Source organism: Jaculus jaculus, chromosome 5, assembly GCF_020740685.1.
Source record: "Jaculus jaculus isolate mJacJac1 chromosome 5, mJacJac1.mat.Y.cur, whole genome shotgun sequence".
Taxonomy (NCBI): Eukaryota; Metazoa; Chordata; class Mammalia; order Rodentia; family Dipodidae; genus Jaculus; species Jaculus jaculus.
This window is the reverse complement of record NC_059106.1, coordinates 15,827,670-15,839,105: the sequence shown is the minus strand read 5'-3', so window position 1 is coordinate 15,839,105 and position 11,436 is coordinate 15,827,670.

Below are 11,436 nucleotides of genomic sequence, written 5' to 3'. Positions count from 1 at the left end.
GTTAAGGTCCAAAACAAAGAGGTCAGACTCTATCAGATGCTCTTTGGGTGTACTGGACTGCTGCTAAATCTTAGAGGCACTCTAACTTTGTATTCTAGCACCCACATCATTAGTTTGAATGTGTGCTTTAAATTCTGAAATAATGAAGTTGTAGTGATTTTTTTTTTCAAGTAAGTGACTATGACTGAGAATTGAGTAGTGGGAAAGTGATTCTGACAGGTTCTTTCAGGGATGGAAGTTTCCACAGAATACATCTAAGCTATGAAACCTGTAGCTGCAATGCAGTAAATGGAAATTCGGAGAATAGTCAGGAATGACATCTGAGGTTACTTCCCCATTAACCAGAGCTATACTTTCTCCAGAAAGACCTCCAAAGAAATTTTGTATATGTATGCATATGTGGTATATGTGTGTTCATATATGTAAAGGCACACATGTAGGGGGTGTATGCATGTATGCATGCATGTTGAGGACAGAGATCAACAAAGGGTGTCATCCTCAATTGCTTGCCACCTTATTCATTGAGACAGGTACTCTCACCAATGCAGCAGGATTAGCTATCTAGCAAGCCCCAGGGATCCTCCTGTCTCTGCCTCTCTGGAGCTGAAATTATAGGTAAACACTGCTGGGCCTAGCTTCTGTCTGGATGCTAGGAATCCAAAGTCAGGTTCTCCTGCGCTTTGACCAAGAACTTTTTCCACTGAACCATCTCCCTAGCCTAGACCTCTGAAGAATTTTGTGTGGTAAAGATCTAAGTATACTCCCTGGCTTTAAGCCACCATGGCTGAGTATCAGACATCCACACTCAGGTGGCCAGATGCAAAATTGCATTCACAAGCGTGATTACTGCGCCACTATCGATCCAGGGTTCTGTCCAACCACACCTTGCAATAAACAGCCCTACATACCCCTGCCCTGCTGGGAAGCAGTTATGCATTATTTAACAGCAGCTAATCAATAGAAAACAAGTCTCCCCTTTGTTATAGCACTGCTATTGATAGACTGCTTCTCCCTTTTAATTTTTTATTATTTTGCATTGATTTCTGAAACTCAATTCTGTACCTTATTTTTCTTCCATCAGCAACTGTGAGCTAAGCCCTACATGACTAGAAATCTAACATCCTTTTTGAATCACAAATCACTCTGGCTTAATTAAGGAACAATTAGTTGAGAGGGTTTTTGTTTTTTGAAAAATCATTCAACTCTGTTCTAATCAAATTTAATGAGTGGAACACGTTAAATACAAGATTTCAGGGAACTTGCCTTAGAAGAATCTAAAAAAGGCTCAAGACTATTGGTGTTGTTCATGTTTTAGGGTTAGGCTGTCAAATTCTCTCACTTAGCCTGGTGAACAAGGATGAAATTCAGACATATGCCATGGTTAACACTAACAGGGATTTGTCCCATATAGCCTGGTTGTGAATAGGAGAACAAGATCCTTGGTCTTTTATAGTTTTCCTCTTCCTTCCTCTTTTCTTTTTAACATGGAGGCCAACATAAACTGCTATTTTTAAAATTTTTTTATTTATTCATTTATTTATTTAAGAGCAACAGACAGAGAAAGAAAGAGGCAGAGAGAGAGAATGGGCACGCCAGGGCTTCCAGCCACTGCAAACGAACTCCAGACGCGTGTGCCCCCTTGTGCATCTGGCTAACGTGGGTCCTGGGGAACCGAGCCTCGAACCGGGGTCCATAGGCTTCACAGGCAAACGCTTAACCACTAAGCCATCTCTCCAGCCTATCCTCTTTTTAAATCTCTACTGAATGCTCCAGAATAAAACATTAATGGCAGCTACATTAGTCACTGCTACACTTGAGTGTGAAACTCTTCTGTCAGACCTAAAATGATTGTTACCTCACATGTGGACATTGTGTTGGGGAGCTGGGAGGTTGTTTCCAGATTCATGTAGACATGTGAACCAACTATGTGAACCAGACAGAAAACATGTAGAGTCATTGGTCTGCTTGTCATATTATTTTTAGTGATAGTTTTGACCTATTATAAAGCAGTAACAATAGGATAAGGTTGGATTTTGAGATCATTCATAGAAGTTACAGATTTCTTTTTGGTTAATTCTCCTCAACGTTAGGTATTTGGCTAATAAGTTTCTCATGTTGAAAATAAATTCAGGACTAAGGAGGGAGGGCTCAGTCAGTAAAGTGCTTGCCTTGCAAGCATGAGGACCTGAGTTTCATCCCCAGTACCCCATAAAATGTCAGGCATCTGTCCTGTGTGAGTAATCCCAGTGTTGGGGAAGAAGAAACAGAGTATCCCTGGGCTCACTGTCCAGCCAATCTAGCCTAATTGGTGAGCTCAAAGCCAATGAGAGACCCTGTCTCAAATACAGGTAAAAGGGAATGGAGAAACTGTTCCCTGGACACCACACTCAGGCACATAAACTCCCATGTATACATGTACTCACACACATGTAGACATGCATAATTACATGCTCACACAATTCACACATGCAATAAACATTAATAAATTCAAGTGCTTTGCAAGATATATAAAGTATATAAATATAAAGAAAATACTAGATATCTGAGCTTGTTTGTCAGTTAGTAACCACTATACTGTGCATAGCCAGTAATCTATTCTCTTTTCTCCCCCCATACAATTATATAATTAACTCACAGTTATTGGAGTAAAAAAAATACACAGAATGTCATGTCCAATCACACATAATTTTGCACAGAGCCATAGAATTCAGGTCATAAATTATTTTAGCAGTTTAATTTTGTCGCTATTATTTTAAATGCCACTTCTGCATGGCATCCAACAATCACACTGAATGACTTTGCTATAAATGTGCAGATGTGGATCATTTGCCAAAAGACATATGGCTGCCAATATTTGCTCACCAATATTTCTTCTTCAGGACCAAGAAGCAGAAAGCAAAATTGTTAAATGCTGAATAATAAAAACAAAGCCCAAATGGAAGCTTGGGCCCTGGATGAACTGAGCAGGAAGCTCAGAGACTAGAAGTTGAAAGTTTGCAAAGGCTGGGAGATGGCTCAGTGGGAAAAGTGCTTTTCGTGCAAGCATGAGGCCCTGAGTTTAGATCCCAGCATGCTGTAAAAGCCGGACCATCTCAACAGCAGGAGGAAGAAACAGAAGGGGCCCTGAGACTCACTGGCTAGCTTGTCTAAGTGAATGGGTGACCTCTGGTTTTAATGGAGATCCTGTCTCATACAAATAAGGTGGAGAGTGATTGAGGAAAACATCTGATGCCAACCTCTGATGCCCTGTAAACACATCACTATATACATGTGCACCCAAACAAGTATGCACATGAAAACAGATATGAAAAACCTTAATTTTTAAAAGTTCACAAATCACAAGATGTATATAGAGATAAAGACCTCCAAGAGAAAAACTTGCAGGTGCATATCTCCAGATACATAAGGGAAGGTTTCTGTCTTGATTTTTATTCACAACTCAACATGTATTTCACTGATAATACGCCCGTCATCATAAGTGGAAGAGTAATTCCAGAGTTTCCTGTAGATAGCATTGGAGCATTTGCATTCAAATCCTTGGGTGATTCCACCTCATGAACACAGACTTTTATTTTCATATCATCTTTCACTCTTCCTACACTACTAGGGTTGTCAGTATAAGCCATATTAAGTCATGTCTGGGATGAGGATAAATGAAAACAAAACAAACAGTACACTAGCTGAGCTAGAAGCTGAGATGAATAAGGTGTTAGATAAAGGCTGGGCATGATTGCTCATCTCAAAGGAATCAAGGCTCATGGATGAAGGATCCTACACAAAAACAGGCCATACAGCTGCACTGTGGCCTCCATGGTGAAGTATCAGTTCCTAACCTGCCCAGATAGCTCCAGGATATATGGAGTTCTAGTTATAGTTATTGCTAATCAGCTGTACTTGGGGGGCAAAGTAAATAGCTTAAACTTTTATTTATTATTGATTTGCAAGCAGAATTCCAGGGCCTCTTGCCACTGCAAACAAACTCCAGATGCATGTACCGCATTGTGCATCTGGCTTTACATGGGCACTAGGAATTGAACCCAGACCATCAGGCTTTGCAAGCAAGTGCCTTTGACCATTAAGCCATCCCTCCACCCAAAATTTTTTTTAATTTTATTTATTTATTTGACAGAGTACGAGAGAGAAAGAGGCAGACACACACACACAGAGAATGGGCATGTCAGGGCCTCCAGCTGCTGCCAACAAACTCCAGATGCATGTGCCACCTTGTGCATCTGGCTTACATGGGTCCTGGGGAATTGAATCGAGGTCCTTTGTCTAGCCCAATAGCTTCATATAGTTATTTGGTTTCATATCTAGACATTTTTTATTTAATTATTTACTTAAATGCTTTAGACATGTCTATTTTTAATTAAACATTCCCATCCCAAAGGCAGGAATAGGGGCATAGCAAGGAAAGACCAGCAGGATATGGAGACCAGCAGGGTAAACATGAAATACTGCAGCTCCCTGTCCAGTGTTTTGGACACATGATGAAATCTTCAGGGCTTGTAAGAGTTTCTACAGGAAGTGGGCAAAGTGCTTTTCTTACAAGCATGAGGACTTGAGTTCAATCCCCAGAACCTACAAAACATGCCAGGTATGGTGGCACATGCCTGTAATCTCAGGAGGATCCCTGGGACTCCCTGGCCAACAAGTTAGCCTAATTGCTGAGCCTCAGAATGATGAAGTCCTCCCCACAGGTGGATAGCACACCTCTCGCAATCACCCATTGTGAAGTACTTACCATATGAGAAAATCAGGCTTAAAGGGCAGAATGGCTTGATGTCTGCCGTATGTTTTCCACGCGTCTGTGTTCAGAGCTAGCAGATGACAGTGATCAGGAAAGGCGAACAGCTGGCCAAGACTTGAGCCAACCACCGCAAATCCTTGGTTTTCTTTTTTTTTTCTTAATTTTTTATTTATTTATTTGAGAGGGACAGACACAGAGAGAAAGTCAGATAGAGGCAGAGAGAGAGAATGGGCGCACCAGGGCTTCCAGCCTCTGCAAACAAACTCCAGACGTGTGCGCCCCCTTGTGCATCTGGCTAACGTGGGACCTGGGGAACTGAGCCTTGAACCGGGGTCCTTAGGCTTCACAGGCAAGCGCTTAACCGCTAAGCCATCTCTCCAGCCCTCCTTGGTTTTCTTGAAGAGATCTGAATTCTATCAATTTGAGGCATCAGCCTGGCTGTCCAATTCTGTGACTTTTGAGTCTGTTGCTGGCATCTTTAAACTGAAAACCTGCTTTTCCTACGTCCTTCGACTCAGACTACTGGCAAACAGCTGCTTCAAATGCTCTGGGATCACGGTTCCAAATGAACTGGCTTGCTGTTGCGGCTCTAAGTTTCTGAATGTGTTTGAGCTTATCAAGTTCAAAGTCAATGTCTTGGTTGGAGAGAAATTGCCCTTAAGTTCTTGGACTTGTCCACTTAAAGTGTCTAGTCCACATCTCTGTTAATGAGCTGCCACTGAAGTGTATCTAACATGGCCAGGTCCCAGCTTTTTATGCCAAAATGACTTCCTGTGCTCTCATATGTATGCACATTTACATGTACCCACATGTATGTGTACAAATGTGCAGACAGGTAATCTTCCTCAGGGTCACAGAATCATTCAGTTGTCCAGAGCTTCTCTATTGCCCTCCATTCATACGTCCTATGTTTTACTGCCTGTCATATATTTTATGCCACCACATATGTAAGAATGCAGTCCCAAAGAGATGTAGCTCATTAGAGAAAAGAAAAAAGAGACAATGCCCAAAGTCTCTAAAGCACAAACAAAAACCCAAGATTATTGATTTTTCTTTACTCTTTCTAGAGCTTCTTTCTCTGAGGGCTGTGCAGCCTAGTCCCTAGCTCTCTTGGAGGGAGCTAGAAGTCTTGCTGTGTGACGGCACATAGGCCCTGATGGTATTGTCTTACTCTTTTCAGTTTCTTGTTTATATGCTTATTTGTTCATCATTGCACATGTGTGGTGTGAGTGCATGCTCATATATGTGTGGGTACATGTGGAGCCAGTTGTGTGGAGGCCAGAAGACAAACTTAGTGTTATCCTCAGGTGCTCTGTCCACCTCTTTTTGTGACAGGCTCTCTCATGGACCTTGAGCTTACCTATTAGTCTAAGCTGGATGGCCAGTGAGCCCCACGCATCCTCCTGCCTCTGTCTCTTCAGCATTGGGATTACAAGTGTTCACCACCACAGCCTACATCTTATATGGGTTCTGGAGATCAAAACCAGGCCCTCATGCTCGCATGATGTGGTGATTTGATCCAGGTGTCCCCCATAAACTTAAGTGTTTCTGAATGCTGGGCTCCCAGCTGAAGCCGATTTGGGAATTAACAACTCCTGGAGGTGGTGTATTGTAGGGGGCGGGCTTATGGGTGTTATAGTCTATTTCCCTATGTCAGTGTTTGGCACACTCTCCTGTTCCTGTTGTCCACCTTATGTGGGCCAGGGGGTGATGTCCACCCTCTTCTCATGCCATCGTTTTCCCCTGCCATCATGGAGCTTCCCCTGTAAGTCAAAATAAGCTTCTTTTTCCCACAAGCTACTTTTGGTTGGGTGATTTCTACCAGCAATGTGAACCTGACTGTAGCACAAGACATTTTCCTCACTGAGCTATTTCTTCACCACTTTCCTCTTTGTAGAGACCTAGTTACCTCCTCTGGTTTTTGTTTTTGTTGTTGTTCGTTTGTTTTGCTAAGGCTAGATAGAGGGAGCTAATATTCCTTCCCCCTTAAGTGAAAATATTTGCCTCTTTTGTCACAATCAAGCAGTGTCTCTTAGGTAATGGAGGTCAGGTGTTCTGTTAAGAGTGTGATTGGAAGTCTTCCTATGTGAAATGTTATTGCTGGCCTGTGTCATTTCAATTAAGGCAGCAACAGCCAAATTACAGAATACTCCATGAGCAGACAATTCATTAAAATAAAATTCCTAAGTCCTGGTTTTAATCTAAAGCATATACAATTATATTTGGACATAATTATAATAGATTGTTACTCAAATTTATCTGTCAATACAATGTGCTTGAAGCTTTGGAGGGTGAACTGTTTTATGACACCACCAGTAACGAATTCACACACATGCATAGCTGGCCATCTAATGGTTATGCAGAGGACCTGAGTTTAAGATTTCTTGGCAAAAACAAATCTCCTTCATTTAACATGCTTAAACTTCCTTTGAGGAAATATGCATTTCATGTGAATTATAAATTCTTTCCCCTAATTCTCCTGCAAACACATCTCTTAAATGTCAGCAGAACAATGGTCTCCCCCAGACACCAAGGGATGGTGAGAAACCTGACTCACCAGGGATGTGCCTTAAGCCACAGCGGCAAAAGAAATTGAGGCCAGACCCAGTGGCTCAGTGAGGACCCAAGACCTTTCCACCTTTGCCAGTGCACAGAAGAGTTTCCATAGGTTCAGTCATAAAATTCTACCACAAATCACCAGCAATGAGCCATGGGTGAATGCAGAACATTTAATCTTAGAAATTACTTAAACTTTCCATATCTCTCTTTCTTTGCTGTTTTAGCAACTGATCAAAATCATTGCAGCTGGGGACAAGAGAAAGGAATACAGATAACATCTGTAACAGTGAACATAGTTGGCCATGGTTGGAAGTAAAGGCCCATCTTTCTTGGACAAAATATAAGTAAAATGTGTATTTTAAAGATATATCCTTACCAGTAGACACTGAATATAAGTCCATTGATCTCACCTAACTTAAATCCTTTCAAAGGCAGGCTGGTATTTCTTGTCTGCCAGCATCCACGCCCTGTGGCTCCAGTGTAGACTCGTAGGCTGGTGCTTTCAAACAAGATTTCAGTCCCTGCCTTGTTCTGCAAACTTCCTTTTTCCACCAGCTTTCACATTTGCCAAGAGTGACATAACCTTGAAATTATTTGTTACATTTTTCCAAGGAACAAACCCAGCTTGTTAAGGAAATGGGCAGTCTGTATCATTAGCAAGGAGTACAATAGGAGACTCAGAACTGGAGCTGACTGGTGGGCCCAGAGCATGCTTGTTTCTGGGAAATTTCTCTCATTTCAGAAACAACCTCTTGTTTTACCAGGCTGCAGGCTGAGCCTACTCTGAGACACCATTAGGACAGTGTGCCATCTTCAGTGCCCCAGGAGAGCTGAAATGGGTCTCTGGCCACATGGCATGACCACTCATTTCAGCTGTTCTTGCCACATAGTGGTCATCATTCCCTGAAGGACATTGGTTGGCAATGAATTAAAAACATGCCAACAGTTGGGGAAAGAAGGGGCTCAGCAGGAACAGGAGGACAAGAGAGGGTAGTGGGGGTACAAATGTGGTCATGATTATAAATGTATAATGAAATTCTAAATGCATTTATGAAATCACAAAAAACAATAATTGCAAAAGGAAAAAAATTCTAAAAGTAACAACAAAAAAGGACTCTACAAATGTTCACTACAAACTAATGATAAACATTTGATGGGATAGACTTGTTCAGGAAAGTCCTTGAACTTCACAAACCCTGAATTTGTATCTGTTTTGTACCAAAGAATTGGGATAAAACAAGACTGAGAAGGATAATTTTGGAACCGTTACATTTTTATTCAGGATATACTAGGGAGGGTCCATGAGCCAAGGAAGGGAAAATGGCTGTGACCACGTGGGCCTGAGAGCCCATGTGGGCAGTGAGCATGCACCTCAGCCAGGAAAAGGGATTTGAAGAGGACAGAGAAGAAAGTGCAGAGAGCTCCTGTTGTGTGGAAGGCAGGAGAGGCAGAAAGCTGGAACAGGGCAGGACAGGTTTACCAGGACAAAAACCTGGAAATTCAGCAGAGATGAGCAGCTAGCAAAAAAGATTCCTTGCCCACCTGGCAAGGATCTATTTATAACCTCAAGGTAGTAGACTTTGCCTTCAGAGTCATGTGAGCCTCAGAGAGCAGAATGCTTGTGGACTCAGGGGCTGGCTCAGGAAGAGGAGAGCCCTGACACCAAGTTTTGGGGGCTGAGCTTAACAAACCACAATGCTAGAATCAGATTTAAAATCTAGGGAAAGGAAACTTCCTCCGAGGAGAGGCTCAGGTTGAGTATGGAAAAAATAGACGTAGGTAACTCCTTTACTTAGAGATTGTAAGGACAGACTTAAGGACATTTCTGCTTTTTTCTTTTCAGGGCCCAGCCAACCTAAACGACCTGAAAAAGCTTTCTGACTCCCTCTCAAATCTTATTTAAATATAGTGCAGTGTCTACCTATATTTAACATGACATGGTACCCTATTTAACATGTATAATTTCATATTTTGCATTAATAAACAGGGCTGGAGAGATGGCTTAGAGGTTAAGCACTTGCCTGTGAAGCCTAAGGACCCTGGTTCCGGGCTCTATTCCCCAATACCCATGTAAGCCAGATGTACAAAGTGGCGCATGTGCATGCATCTGCAGTTTGTCTGCAGTGGCTGGAGGCCCTGGTGTGCCCATTCGCTGTCTTTATGTCTCTCTCTCTCTCTCTCTCTTTCTCTCTCTCTCTCTCCCTCTTTTTCTCTCTCTGTATGTCACCCTCAAATAAATACATAAATAAACAAAAATAAATCATACATAATGATATAATATAGTACATAAAAATCGTGATAGTAACTGATACACTTTTCCTGATTATAAAATAAATGTGTGCTTACTGATGACAAACAATTATAAAATTCTCTACAGAGTCAAGTAGAAAAGTAGATTGCCATCTGGCCAACCACAGAATTGTAGACCCTCCTAATTCTCCCACTAGAAGTAGTGAGCATGTTACATATGTGGCTTGAGTAAAAACAATAATAAGAATATTTACAAATTGGCAAAATGCCGGTTGGCTCCAATACATGTGCAATGTGGTGATACCTGGAAGATGGGTGCGTCTGGAAACAAATGATGGAAAATGGTCATTCTGAGAAGGCTGAGGCAAGAAGGCTAATGTAAGTTATATTTAAATGCTATCCAAAGAGAAGTATGTAGAAAGATATGGAATATGGCAAGGTTAGTATAGTACTTGCCTAGCAGACACAAAACACTGGACTCAAATCACAAGTTCAAGGTCATTCTTTGTTACATTATGAGTCATAGTCAGCCTGGACTAAAAACATGAAAACATGTCTCAATAATAAATAAATAGTAAGTAAATAAATACTCACTTCATTCTTATTTCTGCCCATCTCATTTCTTTTCCCTATGAGAAATTACCTTTGTTAGTTTCACATATTTATTTTCTTTTTCGTGAGAAAATATAAACACAGATCAATGTACATTCTTATTCCTGTCTTGCATAAATAAACACTGTTAATAGAGGCACCTCAAACTTCCAGACCTTGTTGCATCAGTGGACACAGTTTCAGTTATTTCTAGGACTGTATATATTTCACAATGTAGAACTTTGTGATTATAGACACACTTCCATGATAACATTAAGTAAATGTTTTGAACATCTGAAGATATGTAAGATGAAGTCCCAGGGGTTGAATAGCTGAGTCAAGGAGTAAATTTGTTCATCCTGTTGGAGGATTGTCTCCTTCCTAAGGGTTTTAACATTTTGCAGTTCCATTGGAAATGGAAATGTCTGTTTTCCTTCTGTCATGGTAACATTCTATGCTGTAATGGATTGAAGTTGTTATTATTGTAGTAATTATTGTAGTAAGAAATTACAGCCAGGCATGGTGGGAAATGCCTTTAATCCAAAAGAAATTATATCTCATTATAGATTTAGTTTGTAAACTATTTCTGTTTCTCATGGTAGCTTATTTTTTTAAATTTATTTATTAATTTTAAGAGAGAGAGAGAAAGAGGGAGAGAGAGAGAGAGAAAAAGAGAGAGAGAGAGAGAATGGGCACGCCAGGGCCTTCATCCACTGAGAACAAACTCCAGGCATGTGTGCCCCCTTGTGCACAAGAGTATGCCTGGCTTACATGGGACCTAGAGATTTGAACATGAGTTCTTAGGCTTCACTGGCAACTGCCTTAGCTGTTAAGCCATCTCTCCAGCCCAGTAGATTAATTTTTTAAACTGTGTGTGTGTGTGTGTGTGTGTGTGTGTGTGTGTGTGTATGGTGTGATGTGTAAGTGTCCATGTGTATGATGGTGCATGTGTGTTACACACGCATGTGGAGGGCAGAGGTTGACTTTGGATGTCTTCCTCAATCATCTGTCACCTTGTTTTTAAAGACAGGACCCCTCATAGAACCTAGAATTTAGGAGTTCAGCTAGAGTGGCTGGCCAGCCCACCTTAGGAAATCTCCAAAGTACTGACATCACAAGTGTGCACAACTTTTTTTTCTTTTTAATGTGGGCATTAGGAATCCAAACTTGGGATTGTTAAATGTTTTGTTTATTTTCTGAAAAGTTATTTATTTTGATCTCTGCCATTCTTCCACTTGGTCCTTCCTCTGACATTTTAGAGTTCATTATCATTATGGCATTAAGCT